The sequence below is a fragment of the Ambystoma mexicanum genome, chromosome 9, assembly GCF_040938575.1.
Source record: "Ambystoma mexicanum isolate Mex_15411 chromosome 9, UKY_AmexF1_1, whole genome shotgun sequence".
In the NCBI taxonomy this organism is placed as follows: Eukaryota; Metazoa; Chordata; class Amphibia; order Caudata; family Ambystomatidae; genus Ambystoma; species Ambystoma mexicanum.
Window position 1 is genome coordinate 1,217,263,113 of NC_090931.1, and position 26,966 is coordinate 1,217,290,078.

General features: G+C 47.3%; 1 protein-coding gene across 2 annotated transcripts in view; it reads left to right on the forward strand.

Annotated features, from left to right (window-relative positions):
* Nucleotides 1–6,985: 6,985 nt before the first annotated feature.
* ZRANB3 (zinc finger RANBP2-type containing 3) overlaps nucleotides 6,986–26,966 on the forward strand; it is a 2,038,675-nt gene continuing 2,018,694 nt past the window's right edge. Inside the window, exon 1 of one of the 2 annotated variants that reach the window (XM_069616553.1) lies at nucleotides 6,986–7,154. The gene's annotated coding sequence lies outside the window, so the exon portion shown is untranslated. The remainder of the gene's footprint in view (nucleotides 7,155–26,966) is intronic. The other variant, XM_069616555.1, reaches the window with a different exon arrangement.

Consider the following 26,966-nt stretch of genomic DNA (forward strand, 5'->3'; position numbering starts at 1 on the left):
ATGTCTAGAGTCTTCAATACCAACATTCTGAACACAATCCAACAAACCAAATACCACACATAATGTTGCTATCCTATAAACACTATTACACTACTGCCAATCAGTACACACACTTTTGAAAACATATCCCCTAAGCAGCCCACATACTACAGTCAAAATGTTTGCTTGCATGGGTGTGTTATGCTGCAGTGGTTGTGGCTAGGGCCTAGAGTCTTGGGTGCATGGCCGAAGGCTGTAACCACTGCAGCATAACACACCCATGTAAGCAAACACCTGCCAAATGACCACAAACCAAAAACATAACACAACCACCTCAAAACCTATCCACTTCAATTAACATTCTGAAACAATAGTTACACCCAATGCACAAACTCTTCAATACATACCCCCTTCACCCAATGCTCTACTAACTACCCAAAACCAACATCAGAGTATAGTAAAATACCCAGTAGTGTGCCCAGTGTTTAGTATGGCCGCGGACAACCGCGGTGACCGCGGAAACCGCAATCACATCACGGCCTTCTCCCACCTAAACAAATTTGTATTTGTATTTGTATTTATTGGTTTATATAGCGCTTTACACCAAAGCACTGCACAATTGAACAACTTAATACATGAAACATAAACAATATAACGGTAGAAGCAAATTACAATATGAATCAGTCAACAAAACAGTAAGAAGAGCAATTAACTGAAGGGAATAGGGAGAGTAGTGAAGTAGGACTGGGTGGGAGGGGGAGGGGTGAGGAGGAGTAGGAGGAGGGAAGGGGAAAGGTGAGAATGAGGAGGTGGGGGAGGGGGGAGATAATCAAGGGGAAAGATAAAGGAGGGAAGGGAGGCAGGAAGGGGAAGGGGTTTCAAGGAGGAGAATGGAGAAGGAGAGACTTAAGTGAGGTGCGGAATGAGGAAAAGGTGGGGGTAGAGCGGACTGCAAGAGGTAGGGAGTTCCAGTGCAGGGGGCTAGGAGTTGGAAGGAGCGGAACTGGGAGGGGGCACAAGGGGATGGAGGTACAGTGAGAAGGAAATGGTCAGCAGAACGAAGGGAACGGGAGGGAGAGTAGAAAGAGAGGAGGGAGGAGAGATAAGGGGGAGCAAGACCATGGAGAGATTTGAAGACAAGGCAGAGAAAGTGAAATTTAAGTTGGGAGTGAAATGGAAACCAGCCAAGGGAAGACAGGGAAGAAGAGATGGAGTCATGGGAGGTAAGGAGACAGAGGGTGCGAACAGCAGAATGGTAGATAGATTTGAGGGGGGCGAGATGAGAAATACAAATACAGTATTCGACCCATCGCTCACTCCCCCACCCTCTCCAGCCACTCCTACACACCAACACACTCCCCAAAATTAGAGTTATGCTCAGTACCATGCCGTGCTGTCCACGGATCCAACATGGTTGGCGCATCGAGAAAATGTGACGCACCTCACGCTTCACTCCAACCAATCAGCAAACACATTGCCTGTCCGTGGACACGATGTAGGTCGATTGGCCAATCGGTGTCCTGTCCACGGAGCGAACAGAGAAGTGTGTCCGCGGAACGGAGTGAGATATCACTAATTTGTTTTAAAAAAGACTACTGGACAGATTTCCGCCAAATTTACAAAAAGCCCGCTTTCGGGACCAAGCTGTCGCTCCTACCGCAAATTTGGTGAAAATCCGTCCAGTGGTTTGGGCAGTAGGCGTGAGCAAAGTTTTTTCTCCATTCAGTCTATGGGGAAAAAAGAAATTTTGGGCCCCCACCCCTATAACTTTGCCCCCCCCTTGACCAAACCTCACCAAATTCAGAGTGGGCCATATACTTTCTTGCAAAGTTTGGTGAGGATTCATCCAGGGGGAGCAAAGTTAAAAACCGCCCAAAAAGTGCTCTTCCTATGGGTTTAGCAACTTAACCATAACTACAGGGATACTAAGTCAGATAAATGCAATTATAATTAAGTCTTTTTGTTCTAACACATGGGGCCTCATTACGAGTTGCCCGGTAAAACCGGGTTCATTACCGGCATGCTGGAATGAGCGGGTCCATGCTCATATGAATCCGCTAATAGTGGGTGATTACGAGTGCGCGAGCACGGGCGTCCCCCCATGCCGGTATTGGCAATACCGCCATGCCGCTAAAGGGCCTCCAACTCCCCTATAACGGCATTGCGGGACCCGCCCATAGCGATACCGCCTCATACCAACCCCTAAATACCGGCATGGTAATACTGGCATGGTAATACCGTGTTCGCCAAAAAACGGACCCGGAAATTACGTCATCGCGCAGGAACGGGAAATGGGACGGCAGCCATCTTTAAAAACACAATCCATTGCCATCCTCTATAACCACCAGCCGATACTCGGAGAGCACAGTGGAAATCCATAGAGGGTGTCAAAGGCTACCAGGAAGACCACCCCCCGGCTGCGTAAACAACGTTACTCAGACGCAGAGCTCACCATATTAGCGGACACTCTAGTTGCACATGAAGACACAATACAATCCCACAACAAGAAGCGGGAGGTGCAGCAACAAAAGAGGCAAATCTGGCAGGAGGTAGCCCGCAGGGTATCAGCCGTAGGTTCCACCCCGTGCAGTGTGAGGGACTGCAGGAAGCGGTGGGATGACCCCCGGTTGAGGGTACACAATATCATGGTCACCAATCGGAGGGAGGCCATGGCCACAGGCGGGGATGCCCACCCCCCTGCCAAATTGATGCCCTGGGAGGAGACTGCCAGCAGATTCATCAGTCCTGAGTCCATTGAGGGATTATGCGAGATGGAGACGGGTGCGGCATCAACCGCGGAAGGAGGTGAGTGACCCTGCAGATCCCTGTAGGGGAGACCATGAAGTAGCACAAGTGAAGTGGTAGAGAGTCTAGGCAAGGCAATGCATGTCCCAACACCCACATGACCATACCCAAATACAGATGGCGGGCCAAACGCTGCCACACTGAAATGCATACTGAGTGCCCATCCCTTAACCAACACACAGCCAACACACCTGGAGCTTGCCCATGTGATACTTCACACAAACCCAAAATCAACGGCATGCCACCTGCCATGCAGTGAATGCTTACATGCCCCCTCTGAATACCCTGCGTGACACACCTGTAAGACATGAAAGCATGATCAAATGAATAATGAACAGCACCGCCACTGCCATGTCACACCATCACTGATGCCCTGCATCTCTTCTACCCCCCCAGGCACTGATGAGGAAGAAGCAACCCAGGAGACAACTGCGAGGGCATCCACCTCACACCGTAAGAAGAGGGCAACCACCACCTCCGCTGGAGAAAAGCAGGCCACACCCACACCTGTCTAAGGGGAGTCCCTGGAAGCACCCGCCTCCACTGGGGAAGAACTTGATGCCAGTGTGGACCCTGAGGGAGACACCGAGGTGACATGCCCGGCCACCCCGAGCCCCGTGCCCCCCCTCGCCCCAACACCTGCAGTCACCCATCTGCAGTGAAGTTGATCCATGCCTCCGTGACTGTGACCTACCCACCTCTGAGGAGTCCAGTCCCGAAAATGCCATCCACGTGACTGCACAACCCACCACTCCAGCCCCCTCCAGAACCCTGGAGACACGATTGTCGATGGTGGAGGCCCAATAGGAGGCCATGTTAGACCTACTCCGCCAGTACATAGCAGACGGGGAGGAAACCAGGCAGGGTATTGCCACAGCAATTGCAGGGACCACAGCGGCCATCGAAGCAAACACAGCCGCTGTCAATGCATTGGCTCGGCTAATGAGGGACTGCCTGGGGGCGGTGACACAGGTGCTGACCTCAATGCTGCTTCATATGCAGCGGCCACGGCTTGCAGGAGGTGTGGAACCTGCCAGCAAATCACCTACTACCTCCACACCAGCTTCATCTTTCCCCACCAGCCCAGTGCGCCACACACGTAGGAGTGCAAGGCACACTGAAATGCCGCCTCTGGACAGGAAGAAGTCCCGGAAGTAGTGTGGGGGGACAATGGTAGTGGGACACAAGGTTGGGGCTGAAGGGGTGCATCTTGTGGAGTCTATTGGGGGTGTTGGTGTTTGTTGGGGGGGTCAGGGAGTTTGGGGGTGTCTGGGAGGGGGGAGTGGGCACATTTTTGCTGTTGTAAATAATACACACGTTGTGATAAGAAAAATCCATGGCTGGACATTGTTATTTTTTGTGTGCATCCATTTAATGTGGTATGGTGTTCAGTGCCCAACTCCCAACATTCCCTGTGTGCATGTCCACATTGGCCCAGTGTCTGACTGACACAAGTCTTTCATAGTCCCTGTGTTTCAGAAGTATTTGTGAATTAGTGCTTGGCGTACAGCATGGCCATCCCGTGCATCACGTACTGGCAGGGGGGCTACTTCACCTCCGTCTCCATCCTCATCATCCTCACCCGGCCCATGCATGTCAATGTAAGGTGGCACTGGTACATTTCTGCGGACGCACATGTTGTGCAGCATGACACAGGCCATGGTGATCTTTGCCACCTTCTCAGGCTTATATAAGAGTGCCCCACCAGACCTGCTGAGGCAGCGGAACCGCCCCTTCAACAGGCCAAAGGTCTGCTCAATCACAACACGGGTACGGGTGTGCACACGATTGTACTCCTCCTCATGGCTGCTCTGCGGGTTACGCACAGGGGTGAGTAGCCACGGCCTCAAGGGATATCCTCCATCACCTGCAAGCAGATTCAAATAGGTGTGTGTCACTCTGAACTGCCACAGTCATGGCGGCAGCTATTTGGTGTGGCCATGCACATGTCCCTGTAAGCATGAAAAAATGTTATCTAGGTGCAATTTATACTGTCATGAGGTGTGGTAGTCTGGATGGCGTTCAATAGATGATGCAGGGTGTAATCATGCATGCTGAGGCAGATATGCTGTGGTGGTGCAACAATGTTTTGACTCCAATTCGTGTTGTTCATTATTTACTATGCATGGTCACACAGCCCACATTGCCACACTTGCCATCCTGTTCATTCATGCATTGCTTGCCATCACCATGGTGGCCTGGTTGTGCCTCTTACTTGTTCTCATCGATATGCATTATTTGTGATATGTGGCCCAGTGAAGTGTCATGTACCGTTTGACTGGTTCAGATCAGGAGTGTTTCGCTCTGCATGCATTCCCCAATCACCAGTTATTCCAACCCAGGTGCAGTATTCCCCCCCCTTATGCATTCCCACACATCAGTACCCCAAAGCACTGCCATGGGACGGTTGTGCAACTCACCAAGCAGCCAGGCATGTGGTCCGGCATGTCGCTCCATGTGATGGGGTAGCGTGGAATTACCCAGTAACATGGCATCGTGTGTTGATCCAAGAAATCGGGCGCAGCAATGGGTGATGATCTTCCTGCACCTTGATGGAGTGGTATTGCTTGCGATTGCGGTACACCGCCTCTATGGCATGGGGGACTACCAATTCACATGGGTGCAGTCGATGGCACCGACACAATTGGGCATGCCTGCCAGTGCATGGAAGCCTACTTTGGTTTCGGCTATCTCCTGGGCAGTCCGTGGTAGGGATATGTGGGTGCGTGCGTGCTTCAGGAGGGCATCTAGCACTTGGTTCAGCATGTATGAAAATAGTGGTTGTGAAATGCCATGCAGCTGGCCCACTGTGTGTTGGTAGGTGCCTGTGGCCAGGAAGTGTAGCACAGACACCACCTTTAGTAGTGGGGGGATGGCAGTGCGTATTCCTATGTGGCTGGCAATGTCGTTCTGTATCATGTCCACTATGGTGGTGATGGTGTCACGGTCCAACCGGTACAGGGTGTGGATCTGCTCAGGGGTTAGGTTGAATGGGCTGGGTCTGGTGCAAGGGACTGGTGGCTGCCTACGAGGCACTGGTGGCTGCGCTGGTGGTAATTGCTGGGCCTGTCTCACCCTCCTTCTCCTCCTGTGTCTCCTCTGTGCTGCCTGTTGTTGCTGCTGTAGTTGTTGTTGTTGCTGTAGTTGTTGTTGTTGTAGTTGTAGCAGTATAGGCATGTCCTCCAGTGCCATGATTGCAACTGCTAGTGTTAGCATTTTGGTGTAGGAAGGGGTGTGGTGTGTAGGTGTGCTCCTTTTGTACTGGGCCACTCTACATTGCCTATACCTGTGGGGGGGTTATGGTGTGTGGGTGCGCTCAATTTATACTGGCACAGCCTCCATTGACTCCACCTGTGGGGATTGTGTGCACCTGTGGCAGCTGCCTTGTATCCTGCTTGCTGTTTGCGGGTGGTCTGAGATGCGTGTATGGCTGGCATCGTGCAGGCCGTGATTACCGGCTTCGCGATGCCGGTATTTGCATGTATGCGTGGATTGGAATTACCCCCTATTACCGACATGCCGGTATTTGCTCCCTGAAGGGGCGCGTGTACGCGCCTATGCTGCTATTAGCGGCACCGTTGTTTAGTGTGCCGCTAATACCGGGTTTGCGAGTCGGAATGCAACGGGACAGTAAACGATGCCGGTATTACCACACCGGCATCGTTTTTGCCTTACCGTCATACCTCGTAAAGAGGCCCACTGTGTTTTCTCTATGTATGTTTATGCTTTTGTGTTGTTTCTAACTTTAGAGACCTATCCACAGCGTTTTAGGTGTGCGCTTGTTTTTTCCGCTTGTTCGGATGGGCGGCCGCTTGTTTTGGGCTTGTTTTGGAAGGGCATTCAGCTTATTTTTCCTTTCTGACCTGGCAACACTGCGGGTGCGTGATATACAACTGCTTCATAAACTGCATTGAAAGTCGTGCTATTGCTCACCAGAACAGCACAAGCGGAAACGGCGAAACGGTCCATAGCTCGACTTATGTCTTGTACTGTGAACACATGTTACTGTCATTGTGCGTATTCTGACCGATGAAATAAACACCGTACCCAATTATACACATTGTATCCTTTAACATATGTTCAGAAGGATTTCAATGTCACTGTGAGGTGCGTTGTTTAACCGGTCACCTTCGTTATATGGGCTTGTGCGTGCTTTCGGTTATGTCGACAGGAATTCGAGCTTTACGGCAGAACTCATAACAGTATTGACTCGCACGCTGTGACTGTGATTGCACATGGGGCGAGTCATCGTTTCCTAGTTATATTACGGCATATATGTGTCATGTGATCATTTGCGACGTAATTTGGCGCCAAAGATTTGGAAAGCTTGAGCTGCCGGCAGAAGAGCGGGATCCCTCTCTGTTAAGCAGGTAACGGGCATACACTGTTACTGCTTGCGAGAAGTAGCAGCTATCCTGTGCAGCATCTGCCACTGAACTCAGTAGGCTGCTTTGGTACTGTGCTATCCGCCTCTGGCAGCTGATGCACAAGAGGAGGGGATCCCATAAAGTCACGTGGTGACGTCACAAAAAATGTGGTCATCCGTTCTATGTTGGGCTTTACGTATTTAAGTGGTATTTAGGAGACTTCGTTTTTACACCAAGCATTATATTTTTGGTGTGGTTTGTGTTGAATTTTAGTTTTCTCTTCCTCTTAAAAAGTCTGCAACCTGTGTCTCTCCAGATGTTTTGGACTGCAATTCCCATCAGCCCTAGCTAGGATAGCCAATGGTGAAGGATAAGGGGAATGGTAGTCCGAAACATATGGATAACCCCTGGTTGCAGACCCATGATGAATGACTAAAACCCACCAAGCAAAGACGGGCAGAAGGTTGAACTTCAGCTTTATTCGCCGTTTACAGGCGTAGTTACTGGGATCTGGGCTGGCCATAGCATTTGTGTGCTGGAGGACCTGAACCCAGCAAAAAAAATCTGTGCCCTCCTAATTTACATGTCTAATTACATCAGTGCCATTTACAGAAAATTGCAGTTTTTTTTGTTATTTCTTTTTTTAATTTGGTTTATTACAAACCTTTAAAAAGAAGTACACATCATCATGTAACACAATATCCATCTTAGAAAAATGAGAAAAGACCACGGCAATTATAGCAAGTTATAGCAAGTCAATACGTTTCAGACTGCAGTGGTCCCATCCATTGAGAGTTTAACTCGGAGTCAAAACGTTCTGTGCAATAATCACTTCCAAAACAAAAGTCAGTGCCATAGTAAACCTTCTGTCGCTTTCATCAAAAAGGACCTGCCACCAGTGCTCTAGGCTTAGTGATGGTGTGCTCTGCTGATTTTCCCTAGGTGGTTACATCTTTCACCAGATAAAGCTGGGCACAGCATTATTAGGTGTTTGAGCGTTTCATCTGCTCCATTACACAGTCTGCATAATTTCAGTATGTGAGCATCATTCACCCATAAATTAGTGCGTTCTCTCGTCTGAAAGGCATTTAGACGAAATTTCATGTAGAGTTTCTTTCGATGTTGACCCGGAAATTTCGCTAAGTAATTTTGGATTTCATTTACGCTTCTTTTCTGGGGTGGGACTTTCTCATTATACAATGTTTTTGGCATTGCTCACCCGTTAAGATCCAGTATTGTCTCCACAGCTTTTTCTTAACATAGTTAGGGTTTGCCTGCAATGTATGAATGTCAGTATCCAATTCTACTAGCATTTCTTTGGAACGCTCAACCCACGTAGAGAGAACTGAGACGGTCGTTGTTTGATTCGCTTGGTTCAATATCTCAAATTGTGGGCATAGCGAAGACAGTGTTATTTTTCGATACAGATTAAGCGTAAGCCAATAGACTCTTGCATTAATTGAAATCAGGCTAAGCTTGCATCTAATGCAGGCTGTAGGCGTGCCGCATGTAAGAGATAAGACATGTGACCATAACATATTTTCCAAGTTCCATAACTGAGCGGAGCACCCCAGTGCGCACTCTGTTCCGCACAAAAGGGCAGGTACAGCTTTTTGTTAATAGAACGATAACACCGGTAAGAGAGAAAATTTGCCATATTTTTTGTTAAGCCCAGCTGCTTGAATTGCCAATTTCTTACATTTCGTTTTGTTGTGGTTAACCCAAAGTGCGTCGTTTATGTTCGAATTAAATACAGTGCCCAAGTATTTAATTTGCAATGTAGTTGCTAGCATTTTATCACCCAGCTGCCAGCGAAATATTTGTCGGGTTCGGGCATGGGATCCTTGTAGCTTTTGCAGTACTACGATCTCGGATTTGGTGGTATTTATGACCAGAGCATTATCTTTGACATATTTTTGGAGGGCGTTCAGGCTGTGTTGCAGACCAATCGGTGTTGAGTCAACCAAAATGAGATCGTCTGCGTAGATCATGTGGCCAATATGACAACCATTGATTTTCAGAGGAAATGTGGCAGCTTCCTTTAGGGTTTGATCAACGTCCGACAAAAAAAGGTTGAAAATGATTGCGGCTAAAGGGCAACCTTGTTTTACCCCACATAATGTTTGTATGGCAGCAGACAACCTGCCCGTTTTGTCGAGCCTGATACGTATATTTGTGTTGGTATGAAGGGCCTTTATGGCTAGGAGTAAACTGGCTGGACAGTTCCATTTAATCATCTTGTTCCATAGTAGCTGGCAGTTAATGCAATCAAATGCATGAGATAAGTCGATGGAAGCAATGTAAAGTTTGCCACCAGCTTGCAGGTTGTTCATTTTCAACAAGTTGATTAGTAGGAGATTTAGGCTGCAACCCACTCCTTTTATAAACCCAGTTTGTGTGTTTGCTAGACAATGTCCATCTTCGCAGGTCTCGCTGTAAGAAGGTTTCATAAATCTTCCCCAGAACGTCAAGTAAGGCAATTGGATGATAATGACTGGGATCTAAACGGTTGCCTTTTTTGAAGATTGGCACAATGATGGCGCTTTTCCACGAAGATGGTGTAGTGGCAGTAAAAGAAATCTTTGTAAAGAGTTTGTGGCAGAAGTCAGTCCACTCCACGGGATTTTGCTTCAAGGTAGAGTTAGTCAAACCGTCAGTCCCAGGAGCCCTAGATGAGCTTAGTTTTGTAATGGTCTCTAGGATGTCAGATTTCTCTAATTTTGGGTCCCAATGATTCAAGTCTGGCACAGATGATTCACTAATTTCGCCCTTGATAGCGTAAAGCTGTGAATAGTGATTGATCCAGTTTTCCTCAGATACCATGTTCTCTTGTAAGACATCTCGAGGAGCACTAAGATTATTTATAAGATTCCAAAATTCACGGGTGTTTTTATTTGCCAGTTTTGACATCATAGCTTCGGCGTCGAGTTGGAGCAAGGACGCTCTATGCTGTTTCAGCCAGTTCTTATATGATTACTTTATTTTTTTCTTTTGCAAGATGTGTGCACTGGTCGAATCTCTTGAGCAACGTCGAATCTCCATTCTCATGATTCGTTTGCTCTTCAGAATGTTCAGGTCACAGACATGGGTTAGTTGAAACGTTTGATATCGAGGACCTTTGTTGGTCTATTTATACTGTTTTAATAAATGCTGGTATTCGATTTGGTTAGGTTCCATCGAAAAAGCTTTGTTTAGATTCTTTACCTCGTTGTTTTTCAGACGCAGCCGGATCCTGTTGGATTCTACAGAAATGTCATGTTCCCATTATGCACACGTTTTTCCTGTCGCACTATTACCAGTTTTAATAGGTTATGATCACTTTCTTTTTTGTCAACCACCTGAAGTGACTGCACCCGGGCATGCAGTTCATCTGAGACAAAAAAGTAATCAAGGTTAGATTTCTGTGTCAGCCTTTTCCAAGTGGCTTTCGCAGGGATGATTCAATGGTGCATCCATTTAACATTGACATTCCTCGTGCAGACATCTCAGCAATCCACAGCGATGCGTTAATTTGATTGGTAGTTTTGGCATTCGATGTCTTTGTTTGGACGTTTAGGCAATCGATATTTAGGTCGCCGCACAGAACAATTTTGGGCGACAATTCCTTTTCATAGATGGTATCAAGAAGGATTGAGATGTGGTTGATTAAATAAATTTGCACTAATCGCTTGATGTTGGCAATAAACATTGATGATTGAAATTAAGTCCTGAGTATATTTTGCTATGTTCTCTAGTTTAACAGTTACTAGTTGAACATAAGATGTTATGTTTCTGCTCTCTATAATTTTATACCCAGAACTTTTTCTTATCATGATCAAAAGGCCTGCCATAGGTCTACCTGTTTTGTTTTGAATTGCCGGGTTTAAAGCAACTTCAAATTCATCATACAGTGGGTGCTGTGATAACCACGTTTCCTGAAGACACACAATGTCCAGTCCAATGAGCCAGGAGTTATTGAACAGATGGCTGAAACCACAGGAATTCCATGACGCTAGTGACAAGAAAGTTCGATTTCCAAAGTTTGAACGTCAGATTTGGTGGCGGTGAGCCAAAGATTTAGCCACCCAATCCCATTAATTGTACTGTGTGGATTCTGCTCCGGTGTTATCCATAGTGTTCTTATTTTTTGAGACGGGTCCATCCCAGGAAAAAGGTGTTTGGATTTGCTCATTCATCGAGGAACCGTTTTTGATGTTTTCGAAGACAACTCGTTATCAACATTGGCCCCTTTCAGTAGGCCAATTGATGTGACTATGGGTTGAGTTTTTGCAGAGCCACTAAGGGACCCAACGCCGTGGCTGCGTTGCAAGGGGGATAAGGATCGGATTGACCTTGATGGGACGCAATCTTTTGGTGAAGCCAGGTTCGTTTCCTGTGAAATTAGATCTTCTCGGATGTCAAAGCCTATTGATAATAGAACGGAGGCAGAGTCCAAAAGGATATTGCGTACGATCCCTGAGTCTATATGCAGTCGCACACCATCGTTTTGGGGTTCCTTGTAGAATTCAACAGTCGTATGTCCACTGTTTCGATTGTGGGAAGAGTTGGGACATAGTGGAATAGTCTCAGAACGTTTTTCCGGTTCAATGTGAGGCCGTCGTTGGTAGGCACTATACATTCCCATATCAGCCGATATTTAGACAGTGGCTTTTAAACAATGGGCAATTTTGTTTGTCCTCACAGAAGGTACCTGTTTCGTGCCATGCTCGATGTCGATGATCTTGTGGCGTGGTCCATCCTGTATCCACTTTCGTGAGTGCTGATAGCCGTAGTGTCGGTGGATATATTGGGGGAACCACCGATCTGTTTGTTCACATTCTTGAAGATTGTTTCCATCGATTTACCACGTTCATACACTGGTAAATTCTTCCATCTTTCTCCCAGAGTAAGAACCTTTTGAGCTTTCAGGTTTTAAGTTTGTGACATCCGGGATTTCCTTTGTGCACACAATGACACAATGTCTTGAACTCTGTGCAGGTTCAATAAAAGGCAGCATTAGTGTAAAGATTGGAGGGGGGTGTCTGTACTTCAGCTCTCTACATGGTAGAGGAGAGGCACAGAGGACCCCAGCCAATATTCTCTATTATTGGTAACATAGTCGAGCAATCAAGGCCTAGCTTCTCAGGAGGTGATGCAGGCTGGTTCTTAAGTACAGTGTAGTCCCCAAGCCCCCACAAAGGAATGTCCACACACTGTATTAGTTAAAACACAGTCTTTATATAATTAATATTCAAGGTTATGTACAATATCACGATAACTCACTTTGTACTCAGTTATCTAAACTGGCAAATATATACAGTTTTACGTGGTACCACAATTACTATTAGATCTCTTTAAAGTGCATCAACTGTACGGTTAAATGGCGCACAAATCAGTTTGTAAAGGACACCATCATTAGCAGTAAGAGGAAAGCAGTTAGTGAACACAACTGGCAGAAATACTGGTCACTACCGTTAAACACAGTTCTGTGTGGAGATTTCCCCCCCCCCCCCACCTGGGCAACCTGTAGAATAAAGATATATCACAAGCCCAGTCCATATATTGTTCACAAGAGACTTTCCAATAGTTCTGCAACCCCAAAGTACCTGGCGTTGTAGCGTTCCTCGTCGAGGAATCGACGGCCCTTCTTGTGTGCCCTCCCTTTAAGGCAGGAGTCACGGGTCGTCGAACGTCCGGCGGAGAACAGGGTGAACTACGGCGGTGAAGTGGCGGCTTCGTTCCTAGCGGTGCTCGTCGACGGGGAAGCGTAAACGTCCTGCAAGGAGGAGGCGTGCGGTGCACCTCAATGTCGATAGTTTGGACTGCTAAGAGTTTGAAGAACTGTGGCCCAGCAAGGGCATCGAGCCGTTGGCATCTCTCTGGTCTTTGGGTGGCGGGAAACCCACTAGCACATGCTCCTTAGTGCGTCGACGGCCTGGCCTTCTCCAGCGGGATAAGGCGGGCGGCGGTGCAGTCGAGAGCGTCCTTGGATCAAATGAAGTTCTTAGGCAAACGGGAGCGCTGCAGCTCCGGTCGGCGACGGCGGTCGTCGACGGTGGTGGACAACAGTCCGGGCGCTTCTCTTTGGGATTCCGCGGCGGTCCCCGTCTCCAGTGGGCAACCTGTTGTAGGTCTGTCTACCAGGGAGCTTTGGCAAAGATCAGCTGGTGCACGATGGTCCCTCGTAGCTCGGGAAGAGGGCGCCTTACCAGGTCCTCTCTGGGTCAGTCCTTGGAGACACAGCAACTTTCAGATTGATGAAGGAGAGCAACAGCAATTCTTCTCTTCCAGCCGGGCTTCAAGGTCAAGCTTCAGGTGTACTCCAGTTACTTGTAGTGGACTTCAGCTTCTGAACACGAATTCTAGCAGTGAGAGGTCCCCAGATCTACTAGTTGATCTCCCATTCATTCTGCTGGGTCACACTCAGGCAACCAATAGGCCAGAAGGGCATTCATGCAGGCAGGCAGCCAATCCGGTGCATAGTGCATTCAGGCCATTCACTTTTCTCCAGACACTCACAACAAGTTAAGTGTATTGGGACAAGTACCCAGCCATTCAACACTCCACACTGCATTCATACCAGTTTCGGGCAGGGCTGTCTCAGTCATTGTGTCAAACACCAGATACTAGACACTCACACCACAGGCGTACCCACGACATACAGTCATTGGGAAGGCTCCAGCCAGTCTGGCCTGGACATCACAACAACACCATATATGGAACTTCCACCCAACAGCCGGTCAGGGGGAAGGGATAGAGTCAGGGCTTCCCAGGACTTTGGGAAAACAAGGTAATAGTCGATAGAAAGCAAGAGGCCACAGGGGCCATCTTGTTTCCTATCAGGAATCAACTGATTCCAATGGCAGGGCCTGGTATCCCAAAATGGGGGATACTCAAGAGCACCTGTAAAATTCAGCATGGAGCTTCCACCAGCCCATACCGTGCTGTGGGCCACACACAGGTGCCCAAAAACATACACTAGGGGTACAGGGTTGAACCCCCACCCATGGGTGCCATACGGGTATCCCATGGGTCGTTTCACCAAACCAAAAGAGAGAGCTGCACCTCCAGGAGTCCCACATGAACTCCTGCGTGGAAAACACGACCGAACACACGATAAAAAGCAGTAAAAGACAAGGATACAGAGGCCCTGTCCCTCCGATGCATTTCCAGCATCACAATTAGGAAGAGAAGGTTCCTCTGATTCAACAGATTTTGTTTCATTGGAGAGTTGGTTCAAAGCTCCTGTTGATGTTTCAGGTTCGTCATCATGATCATATGTTGATTGATCTAAAAGATCTACAACAGGTTCCAGAGATCCGATCGTGATTGTGTCAGAGGTAACATAGGGAACAGGTTTGTCTAGGGCAGCCAGTTCGTCCTTTTGCTCCTTGTTGGTTATGACAGGGTTAACGGTGGAACTTGTGGCCTTTAAGTTTCACAAGAACCTACGAGAACCATTCATAGCTCGAGGTTTCCTTTTGATTACATTTATTGTTTTTTTTTTTTGCTGATCCGCTTTAGCACTCTGTTGTTTTGCGTCAGGTTTGGTTAAATATGGCAAACGGGGCCTCCTGAGCATTTACGTGGTCAGCAACCTCTAATGTTGCATTGTAAGTGGTTGGCTCCTGCACATCTTGATTTGCACCGTTATCTTTTTGTTTAAGGCTTTGAAGGGCAGTGGAAAAGGAACAGATTTCGCTTGCTGGTACAAGGCTTTACACAGTACTGATCTTGCCATTAGGATACAGGACATTAGCAAAGGTTTTGCTTGATTGCTCCAGGACTTCCACAACACAGGTCTTGCCAGCAGTTGGCAATACATTGGATTCTGTACTTAAGAGATCACTAGGTGCTGGTAAAGGCGTGTTGGTTTCCTCAATAAAGCTTGGAATGGCCAAAGGAGAAGTACATTTTCCTGGGGATAGCATTTCAACAGAAAGGGTTGAAGCAAATTTCAAGCTTTGTCGTTGTAGAATGCCTAAAGCCTGTTTGGCAATTTCGGCAAGTAGTTTTTTGTCATCTGCATCTTTTAGCCATTGATCATTGGAGATAGTAAAGCTGCAGTCAATTTTGTCCGCCAGTTTATCCAGCAACTGTTTAGTCGTAGTGCTTGCATGCTCAATAGCACAGATTTTTGTATTGAAGAGCGTGACTAACATCGTCCGGTCTTTCACACCGTCTTGAACCTGTTCATATAGTTTCAAGAACGGGGAAAGTGTTGTAGACATGGAGGACATCAAGATTGGCAAGAGTTCTTGAGATGTTTTCTTCACGATTTGTTCATAGTCTGGTTCACAAGGAGTTCTGGTTGCTGTTTTAAAATAGGTTCTTCGAATCTTAGGAAAGGCACGTTCCATGATTGAAGATTCATCGTCAGAAGAGCAGTCCGTGGCCTGGTTCCGTACATTCTGAACGTTAGTTGGTATAGGTGATACGTCGCAATTTATGTTATCTCCATTCGAGCGGTGTTGCTGGTCTTTGTAAAAAAGTGAATGAGTAGTGTTAACAGGCTTGTTGTTGAGAGGTCTAAGTCTCGATTGTTAACAGTTTACTTCCGGAGAGCCACTGTCTTCTATCCTTCTTCGTTTGAAGGTACCAGAAAAGCAGTTACTTTCAGACTCACGCATGGGTCTGCTTTGTGCAATTCCCATGTTGGAGGCCGGTGTTAAGTCTAATGTTCTGGTTGCATTTTGTTTGAGGTTAGCACGAGCACTATTGATTTTTTTCTAAGTCAAACAAAAGTTTGTTGACAATTTCAATGGAATTACGCCTATCTGAACGGCTGGATGTCATTCAAGGCTCCAGGTTCAATGTTTATAGGAGTTAAGGTCCTGAAGTCATCAGTAGACAATAAGTTCTGCTTTGACGATGTAGATGTGGTTAGAGGAGCAGGAACTAAGCAGTCGGCAGTGTGCCGCTGAACGGCGACACCCAACTCTTGTATTGAGAGTGGTCGCCCAAGTGGAGTAGTCAAGGAAGAGGCAAAAGAGACAGAGTCAGCCTCATAGCCACACTCGCCTGTGTGACGAATAGAGCACTTAGGGGGCGCAGCTGAGACAACCACAGACTCCGAGAGGAGCTGACACGGATGTAATGATTGCAGTTTTTCGTTTGCTGAGCCAGCCAAAACATCCAGACTCCGTACAGTAACACTGCGGTAAGCACAGATGGCACAGTGTTTTGCCCTGAGTCTGTTAGCAAGTTCAAACTCTTCATATGCATTTTTATCTGTTTTGCCAGATCACTGTCATGCGCCAATAAGTTCAGTTCTGCAGCAAGGACATTTGCCAGAGGGGTGTTTAGATCAGTCGCTCCTCCCCCCCCTCCCGCTCCAGCACCAAACGAGGATGGAATGACAGAGTTACATTGTGCATCGATGACCTTGTCACATGCGGAGCCGGTTGGACTTACTTCATTAATGCAGGCCAGCTGGGGAGGGTGGGGTGGGTGGCGTTGGTCGTTCTTCTCAAACTCCCGACATAATTGCAACGTGTAGATGGGTAAGACGGAGTCCTCACTTTGCGGCGGGCACCTGCAGATACAACAGGCACAGGAGGTAGAACGCTGACAAAGGTCACAGGAGTCATAGTTTTATAATTCAGTGCGGACAGCTCCAAGACACTCCACAGACCTCCAAAGACTCCAAGACTCTGCTGACAATGAAAGCGGAAAAAACACTTCGAGCAGGGTCCTCGCTCAGTAACGCTCCAAGACTGCTGACTCTGCATAAATTGCAGTATAGATTATGTCTTTAACATTCAAAGGGATCCTACATTACATTAAATTAACTGCCAGAAGTAATGGAGCACACAAAGTCAAGGACAATAAGCTATTTTCAAAGAGGTGATGAACACCTAAGTAAGCCAATAGACAACCAAACTTTGATGTCTAGTATATGAATGGTCACTGTTGAGTTCTGGCCATTAGGTGGTGCTTAACGCCACCTACAAGCAGAAACTGCTGCATTAGAGTACATCGCAATAGAAATGGCATTTGAGTAGGGATAAAAAGCTTGTAGGTGTTTGGTTATTATCCCACTCAGTGACTGCCCATGGTCATTTAAATCCCTATGGCCATTCACACCCACTTAATGCCCCTCCTTGCCTAAAACTCATCCTCCTAGGATCTCTTTGAGCTACGTTCATAATGCTTTACAATCAAACTTTGAGCACAAAGTGTCTGCCAGTGTTTTCTTTTTTAAAAGCAGTTTTCTGAAAGTTAATGATTTAATTGGAATTGTGAAGGTGCTACTGGTGTAATATGTCTTTACAAGTTCTGCCTTGATTTATAAACACTATGCATGTCCTTCACTGAAGTCCAGTTTTTAAAAAAAAAAAGCCATTTGCAAAGCCAACAGTTTTGGCCTATGTGCATGTATCGGGCATTTGCCAGATATTGCTATTAAATGCCCAGATACTTGTACTATTGTGCAGCTGCTACCATCAATGGTCAGTTATTCCCATTGCGGCAGTGCTTTGCATATGCCTTTCCCGTGTCTACACAAGTTCTGTTCTGCTAGACTGGAAGAAGCCAACCCCATGTTGTAGTGATCTGCTTTGAGAATATCTATGGAATGTTGAGTTGGTTGGAATCCTCCCCACTGTAGGTTCCAGAGTATGCAGTTGGTGAGTGCCTAGCCTAGAGTGATGGCGGCTGGTGGATGTTCTCTCTGGTACTTAATCTGCTCTTGCACATGAAATAAAGCTAAAGCAAGAGCAGTGGCCTGTCTCCGGACTCATTTGCCCATAAGTGATGATCTTTACATCAATGTTCAGTTATTACCATTGCGGCAGTGCTTGGCATATGCCTTTCCCATGCCTACACAAGTTCTATTTCTGCTAGACTGGAAGAAGCCAACCCCATGTCATGGTGTGGCATCCCAGAAAACCTCATATTTGGTCTGACAGACATATTATATGGTAGCCCAGATAGGCTGGGCCAAACGATGGCTCAATGTGGAGTAACATGAGCTGGCTGTTGCTCCAGATTCTTGCACCATTTGCACCCCAGGATTTATTGGGGATCTCCCCCATGATGTCTGCCAAAGACCCTCGTACAGCACCCTATCTCAGGCCCTACAGTAGCGCAATGGCATAGAATGCGCAGCATCACTGGCACAAATATACATATATCCCAGCAGCAGATCTCACTCTGTGCCCTATTTTCATACGACACGGCTGGACAACTCACTGCGCAATTGAAGGCTCGCTGGGGTGATTTTCGACTCATGGAAAAAGCAGATACTACCATTGAAAAGTTAATAGCCAACCCACTGAAAGTCAAAAAAGAGATCGAAACCAGGGACTGGATTGTAACCACTAAAGGTCTGCGCCTGATCAAGCCATGGAACAGCTTTCTGGTAGTGGATAAGAATGTGGGCTCCTTACCAAATTACTTGGTGAAATTCCCAGATTGATAAATCAGAGGTAATTTCATGAGCCCGCCTCAATGTCCTTCATACTGGGGAAATATTGAGGACCAGGGGACACTGCAATCAAACTATGCAACGTCTGCGAGAATCCAGTCAGGCAGAGTCTGAGACACCTATTGATGGAGTGCAGGGGCACGTGGGAAATAGACTAAATCAATTCTCCAGATTCGTGGAGAGAGAGGAATGGCTTCTCTCGGAACACTTCTGGAATAATATGATCTCAGGCCAGAATACAGCCATAACAATAGTGGTGGTTTAGGCTCTGCTGAGGTGTGGCCAAATAAATGACTGACAATTATCCAGTAAACATAATGATTCCAGTGGCGACATAGCGATACCCTGTCAGAATGTATAAGAACGCAAAGTAGCTCAAGCAATGAGTAACATTGGAATAAAAGAAGAAGTGAAAGAAGAAAATAAGTAGGATGACCATGTGACATATGGCTTTTGGCTACATTACTTTCTGTCCTATATAGGTGGTCTTAGGTTTGAATGTGTAATCTGTATAACATAGTATGTCATTGAGCAAGGTCAAGTCTTGGCCTTCTTCTTCCTCTTCTCTTCTTTACCTTTCCCCTTTTATTTTACTTTTTTTTTTTTGTAGTATTTTAATTTTTTTTTTTGAAACAGTGAATTTTTAAGATACTGGATGACTTTTATGACAAGAAGGAGTTCTATTTTGTAAAGGTTGTTGTACAACTATAAACAAATAATTAAAAAAAAGGATCTCTTTGAGGAAGACAGACCCATCCCCTTCTCCCAGATTAGGGCCAAACTGGGGCTTGCACAGACAGACTGGCTACAATACAAGTCCATATGTTCTGTTATAGCGGCACGCGCAACCAGGGACTCCAGACAGGCAGAACCCTCCCTATGTGAGAAGGAGGTGATGTGGGTTCCCACCGAATACCCTAGGCTCAAAAACATATATGCTCTCACTACCCCTAATAATTATAAGGGGAGTCTAATCCTGGCGGGTATGTGGAGTGAGGATCAGGGGGTGGAAATAACAGTAGGTGATATATACGACTTCTTCACCATGAGCATCCAAGTGTATTGCAATCTGCAAAGGGAGATCCAATTTAAACTCGTACAAAGGTTTATTACACCCCAGCCAGACTCTATAGCATGGGTATTGCTAGGACTGCTGAGTGCTGGCGTGGCTGTGGTAGAATCGGGACTATGGGCCATATGTTTTGGCAGTGCCCCAAACTTTAACCATTATGGATTAAAGTTGTTCACAAACTCCGGGGAATACAAGGGATAGTGGTGGAATTAACCCTGATGACTATTTGTTTGGGCAGGGTCTCAAACTGCATGGAGATGCACTGACCCGCATCATAATCCATATCTACCTGCAAGACTGTTCTGCTAGACTGAAGACGCCAACCCCACCGACTTATCAGCAGTGTTGTCTAGAATTTGCTTTGCTGATAGGAACTGTTTTTGAAGAGCTGCAGGCATGGTACGGGCAGCTACATTCTGGAATCTGGCTGACATGTTTATTTAGTCCCGAGCCATAATCTGCACGGCCTAGAGTGATGATGCCTCATTCTTCTTCACCTGGCGCATCTACTTAGACAGTTATTCCCCATTTGGCTTTTTTGGGAACCACCTGCTCCTTGATGCTCACTTCCGTGTATATTGTCCTGCCTTTTTTATTATTATTATTATTATTTTTTTTTTTTGTAATTTGGGTTGGGGTGGTGGGGGGATATTGTTGGGAGGGTGAGGGATGGTTGGGGTGAGGGATGGCCGGGGGTTATTTGCTGGAGGTGAAGTTCATGTGGTTCAATGTTTATGGCATTTGTTTGTTTCTGTTCTTTTCTGATCTTGATGAAATAAAAAGATTAAATAAAAACCTTCCACCTGACAGCTCTGCGCCAGTGATAGAACACTTGCAGAGTACTAAGGGCTCAGGTGAAAGATCAGGAGGAGATGCGAACAGACCCTCTCCCAGCTAGGGAAAGAAAGGGCAAAATAGATTAGACTGGGAACCAACTCCACAATAGCACAAATGACGGTAGCATAAAGAAGTCGTTCATGACCCACCTGCCATTTATGGGGGATGTAGCCTTGGAGCCGACGGGGAGGTCCAAAAAACATCCGGCGGAGGAGAAGGGGGGGGGGGTGGAAGCAATCTATCCCAGGCAGGATGAGGCAGCAACTATGGTAAATCAGGTGCACACAAGATGGCAGTTCTAAGAATTAACCAAAGTCACTAAAATTGTTCCAGGTTAAGGATTCAGCAGGATGATCCTAGGAGACAAATGGAGGAATCCAAGTAGTAAGTAAGAAAATAACCACAGGCTGTGTGAAGGCATCCTGAAGCAAGACACAGTTTCACTTTTAACAAAGAGTGTTTTATTTTATTTTAGGATGGATATTTGCCAATGCTAAGGTGGGATTTCCCTACCTAAAGAAACTAACTAAGGATACTCTGTGTTCAAACCTATACTTGCCCTCATAACTAAAGATATACAATGTGTAAGGATGTCGACACCAAAATAAACAGTGTTCAAAAATAAAGTTCTGAGCTTCTTCCAGCTCTGGCTTGTTTCAGCTTCCCTTTCCCAAGTTCAAATAGTTCCACAAAAAAGCTCAGGGTTCCCTTACCCCAAGTTCAACACAGGTCCAGGATCTCTGGTTTCCCTTGTCATAAATCAACCACGTATTTTATACTGCCCAGTAAAAGGATACACGTATAACCATAAAGGATACAATTGAAGGGTTGTTCCGGAACCTTAAGGAGGCAAACGGCTTAAAAGTAGTGAAGTCAAAAATAGACCTTCCAAATGATGCCACTCTCTGACCAATATAACAGGCAGAAGGAGGAATCACTAATAGTTCATCAATTAGGACAACACTAACCTGTAGATGATTGGAAGTCAGCCTGTAGATGCTGATAACTGGAGGCTCTGCCACCAAGTCTCTGAAGTAATCCAATAAAGAACCAACGAAAAGGAGGGAAGGTTAGTAAGGGAATACTTATCCCGAATGGCACGAGGGTCACGTTAGATACCGGGTTGATGCACCACAGGATAGCGTCCAATGTAACGTGCACAATCACCTTCTAAAGCAACAATTGTTGGCAGCACTTCCTTTCCCATGTAGAACAGAAGTGAGTGAGTGGAATTCCACCTGTTGTTTCATCATAGGCGACAGGATTCAATCATAGCGTAGCGCAAACTTGCGTGTGGATTTATACTTGCAAAGAGTTCAAGAAACCGCGTGTGGTTTGGACACGTGGCAAGAGTACACGCAGCCAGGAAAGCTGTATGCTAAGAGTTCAGGAAACCACGTGTGGTTTTACATGCAAACAAAATACACGCAGCCAGGAAAGCTGCACATTAGTATTCTTCCACGTGACTGCAAGAGTTCAAGAAACAGTGTGTGGATTTACACGTGGCAATAGTACACGCAACTGGGACTGCTAGAGATCGTGTGTGCAGGAAAAGCTGTACCTTGGTCTTCTTGGAGGCAGCTGAAGGTAGCGTGTGGAAAAAGAACACGTGGACAAAGAAAGCCGCCAGTTTTCCTTGGACGCTGCTACAGGAGATTGCGTGTGGAATTAACATGTGGAAGGAAAGCCAAAGAAGTTGCTGAAGAGTTGTGAGGACGCAGATCAAAGTTTCAGCTACAAGACTCCATGTTTGTTCAATCTGAAGCAGCAAGTGACGTCCCAACGCTGCTTATAAACGTAAGGTGGAACACACGTGACAATTCCTAATCATGTGATTCTAACGACGTGTATAATGCGAACGTCGTTTTCCAGGCAAGGTATCAAACAGCCTCCATCTCGAATAGAAAGGCTTTGCAGTTCTATGGGCATAACCAGGTCTGTGCGAAGAGTAACGGGTCCAGATGTGATCTGACTGCCATGCATGACACCCTTCCTTCAAGTTCAACACAGTTCCAGGATATATCTTGGGGTTCCCTTCCCCTGGTTAACACAGTACAAGTCTCTTGACTTTCAACAATACTTTCAGCTTAACTTTAAAATTCTTGTAACAGTTCATTTTTCCTTTTGAATCAGCACTTGTGCCACACGGCCTTTGTTTTTAGGCTTCTTTTGGCTCTCTTCCCAGGTGGGGCTACTCGGTTTAGCCACAGTTGTCGGACCACACGGTCCACCCATTAGAAGCCATGCAACCGATAACTCTTTGCACTTTGTGATGCTCTTAGTTTTCCTTGACCAACACAGGTTTTCCACCTTGTACCAGTGTTCGCGAAAGGCTGTATCTAGTAATGCTTCACTTAGAGGCCCCCATACTGGTATGGGGGATCTGGGCGCACTCACTGTCCAGGTGATCAGGAGAGGGGCATGATCTGATAGAACCGTAGCCAAGTATTGTGCATCTTTAAACGTAGCTTGTTGTTCCTCACTCACAAATATATAGTCTAGCCTAGTGTAGACAGCATGCGGGGGGGGAGTAAAATGAGTACTCACGGCTGTCAGGATGCTTCTTTCTCCATAGGTCTTTTAGTTTAAGCTGTAGTGTCAGTGCAGCTAATATCTTAGCAGGTGGGGATGGGCGAGTATGCTTATTATCTGATCTGTCTTTCCGGGGATCCATGGTGCAATTGTGCTCTCCGCCCCATATCAAGGTACTGCCTCTAAAAGGGATAAGTCGTTTGTAAAGTGAGCGAAAAAAGATTGTGGCGTCATGATTGGGGGCATAAGTGTTAATTAAACAGACCTCCTTTCCCTCAATGGTGCCGTGTACCAAGGCCATCCTTCCTTCATTGTCGATTTTTGTGGTAATGACGTTGAAAGGGATGGTTGGATCAACCCAGATCAGGACCCCCCTGGCATAGGTGGAGTATGTGGAGCCTATCAATGTACCTCTCCAGGCCCTGGCCAATCCAGCCTGTTTATGTGTGTCTAAGTGGGTTTCCTGTAGTAGGGCGAGCCCAACCTTGTTACTTTTTGTGTGTGCTTGAATTCGGCGTTGCTTAACAAAGCTGTTCGTTCCGACGTTCCACATCATAATTCTGATCTTGTCAGCCATAGTGTGTGGAAACCCCAGTGTTTTTGTGGGTGAAGCATCTGGTGGCATTCCGTCCAGATTTGGCGAAGGTGGTCCAGTTCTATTCATTTTTGTCCCCTCAAACCTTTTCCCAACTCCCAGTTGCTCTCTGTCTCCCAACATTAAACTCCCGTGTAACGAAACTTGTCCAGCGGGGTTCCCCCCGTTATGACTTCCCCGTTTCTGCTCCATTTGACCCCCTATGAGTCTCCTGGTGCCGTACGGGCGGGTTAACTCTACCCAGATAACTTCCAGGGGTTGAAAGGTCAGCTATTGTCTGTTCTCAGTTGAGAGCAGGTTATCCCTGGCGTGGCTCCAGTAAAGCATCAATCTCGCTGTGCGTGAATAAGGATTCCATCCGTTATTAATGGTTCTCAACGTAGTTTGTGGGGTCGGTTCCCTCAGTTCCCTCGGGCAGGCCAAGGATCCTAATATTATTGCGGCGTGCCCGTCCTTCAGCTTCGTCAGCCCTATCTTCTAAGTGCTTCACCTTTTGTGCCAGTTCATGGACCTGTTTCAAAACTTGTGTTTTGGTTTCTGTGTTTTCACGAACCTGGGTTTCCAGCATATCCGTCCGTCCGGCGATGTTGCAGACATCTTGTCGCAATAGGCCCAAGTATATGGCCACAGCATCAATTTTGCTCTCCAAGGTTGTCGGTAGCATCCTGATAGCCTTTAGGATCTGTGAGTTGCCTGGTTCAGCCGCAATATCAGGAGTCGGGGGCAGCACCTCTACAGGGCTTTTGGTGGCGACTTCAGGTCTTGCTGGACCTCCGGCCACAAAGGTTTCCATAGTGGACGGCTTTTGTTTGGCTCTCGCCCCCTTTGAGGACATAACACCGGGGGTTAGGGGCTCGATAGGCTCCGGGTGGCGTTGTGCGTCCACAGCAAGCGCAGCCGGTAGGCGGGATCGTCTCCTCACACTCGTCGTGGGCGCTGCCGCAGTTACGGCATGCGCAATGACACCCTATACGTTCTGGGGCACTGGGTGTCGTTTATAATCACTTTGCTAGGTTGGGCTGCATGTGCAGTGTGGTTATACAGTGCTGCTTTGAATCTCACTTCAGTGTTGGCATGGGTTCATCCACTCCATGGGGCGTCCCCGCACCATGTCATGCGTATCACAGTAGCCAGCCGTGTTATGCCCGTGGATACCACCCTGCTATGGACTGGCCACAACTTCACATGCGTCGGTTCCAAGCGCTGCAGGTGTCAAATGCTTTATTTAAATAATGTTGGGGTGGGTGGTCACTTATGGCATATAGGCACCCTTTCCTGCCCAGGGAGTGTTGGTCCACCAGTGCCTCAGTGCCCGCTTTAGGTGTCTCTGAGCTGCACTGCTCCCCTCTAGATATAGACTCAGTTCCGGTAGGCCAATATGTGTTTTCAGTACTGTGAGGGTGAGAGCGCTGGCTCCTGTAGCAGTTCACACACCGCCTTCTCACCCTCTAAGTTCGGAACGCCGTTCCCGCTCTGCCGGTGTATGCACCCAGTAGTTTCACCATGAGGGTTCCCCAGATAGGGATTATCGGCCCGCCGCGGCCCAGGCGCAAAAGACCCCACCTCATCAGCGCTGCGGCGAGACCAGCGGAGGAAGAGCCTGCTCGAGGCGTAGGGGAGCAATGGTACGGCCAGGCCTCTCCTCCCCACCAGCTCCTCACCTTACGGCGGCGGCTCAGCCAAGCCTCCTCTGCTCACGCAGCTCGAGCTCCAAGGTCGCGGCATCTCTGCTACTTCTCCCGGGGGCCTGGTCACCGTTCACTTTGCTCCAGGCACCGCTCTCTCCGGGCTCCTCGCTGCACCCCCGGCTCCACGCCCAGCGGTCAGGCCCCAGCACGTCTCAGCCAAGCTCTGCTCGCCTGGCGTCCTCAAGCCGCGGTCCCTCCACGGAGCCCGAGGTCCGCCAGTTTCAGGCAGCACAGCCAGGCGTCCCCTCATCAGCTACCATGATTCGGCGCTAGCACACACCTGCCAAGTGCCTGAGTGTGCAACCCAGTCACGCTTCGCCCCTCTGCTTGCCCAGTCTCACAGGCACCCAGCACAGCAATCCGGGTTGATTCCTTATGTCAGTCCATCAAGATGCAGCTGACATTTTCCGATCGTCTCAGCCGCTCTGCATCTCACGGTGCCATGCACCCTCTAGGGCACTACGGGCTGCAAAACTCAGGACGGAGCCTCACAATGACCTCAGCAATGGTTCTAGCGAATTTTCAGACATTTTGATCTTCAATAAAGCATAGTTTCACAGCGTATCATGGTGAGATCGCAGGAGCTTGCGGAGAGCACGTCCTTTCTACACGGCAGTTGGCCACACCCCCCTATGTTCTTTTGTATTCTTCTTCCTGTTTGGCTGATATTTGTCTGCATTAACAAGAGGAGGCTGATATGTGTTTGCATTAAGAATGAGGTTGATAAATGTTTATCTCACACAAATGAGGTTGTGTCCTCCTAGCTGGTCTCTTCCTCATCCCAGTATAAAAATTGTATTTCTGAGGGACCTTTTGTAAGGAAGAAAAGGGGAAATGCTGGTAACCTATAAAGTCTGTTGGGGCAGAAGGTTAATTTTGAAAAGGCAATAGGGGATACCATGTCTCACCGAAGGACGTCCTCTTCCCCACTCCCCAAGTTTCCTCTACCCAGGTGATCCTCCCTTGCATATCCACCCCCAGGGTCAGGATCCAAAAGCAATGGCCTTTCCCTGGCCTCCTGAACAGAGGATGCTGGGGGAAAAGAAGTGAGGATGCCCTCAGGTTCCTCATAACTCCTAGTGTTTTCACAGAGGACACAAGTGGGATGGAGCAGCCAGCAATCTTAAACTGCCCGCATTTTGCATCCAATATTCTCAAACTTTGAGCAGAGCCCACAATCAGCAACTCTGTTTTGTTTAAAGTGCAAGAGAATTAATGGGCATGCATTAATGGCCATACATGTTTGGATCAGCACAGATGTGTGGTTGATGTTGGATGTATCAAGATCGTAATTCCTCGTCACCTTGAAAATTAGCTGTGTTATCTGCTTAGTTGTGTATTTAACTGCAACACTACAACAGATCAAAAAGTGGACGGGCGTTAATTTTGAAAGTGTTGGAGAGAGGCAGGCTCCCTGTGGCACATCACACCACAGCACAGTGTCTCAGGTGGTGCCTTAAAATCACCAACCAACATCCTTGCAGTCCGAGGACCAAGGAAAGAGCCTATCCTGGACGTAGCAGTCTCAGAGCAGTTGGCAATCTCACCTAGCCTCTTAAGCAGCAAGGATTGATAGACGAGATTGAATGCTGCGAGTAGTCAAGGAGCATGAGCGTAGCAATCGGGCCACTATCAACAATCTCAACCAGATTTGTCCTTAAATCAAGCACAGCGGTCTCGGATC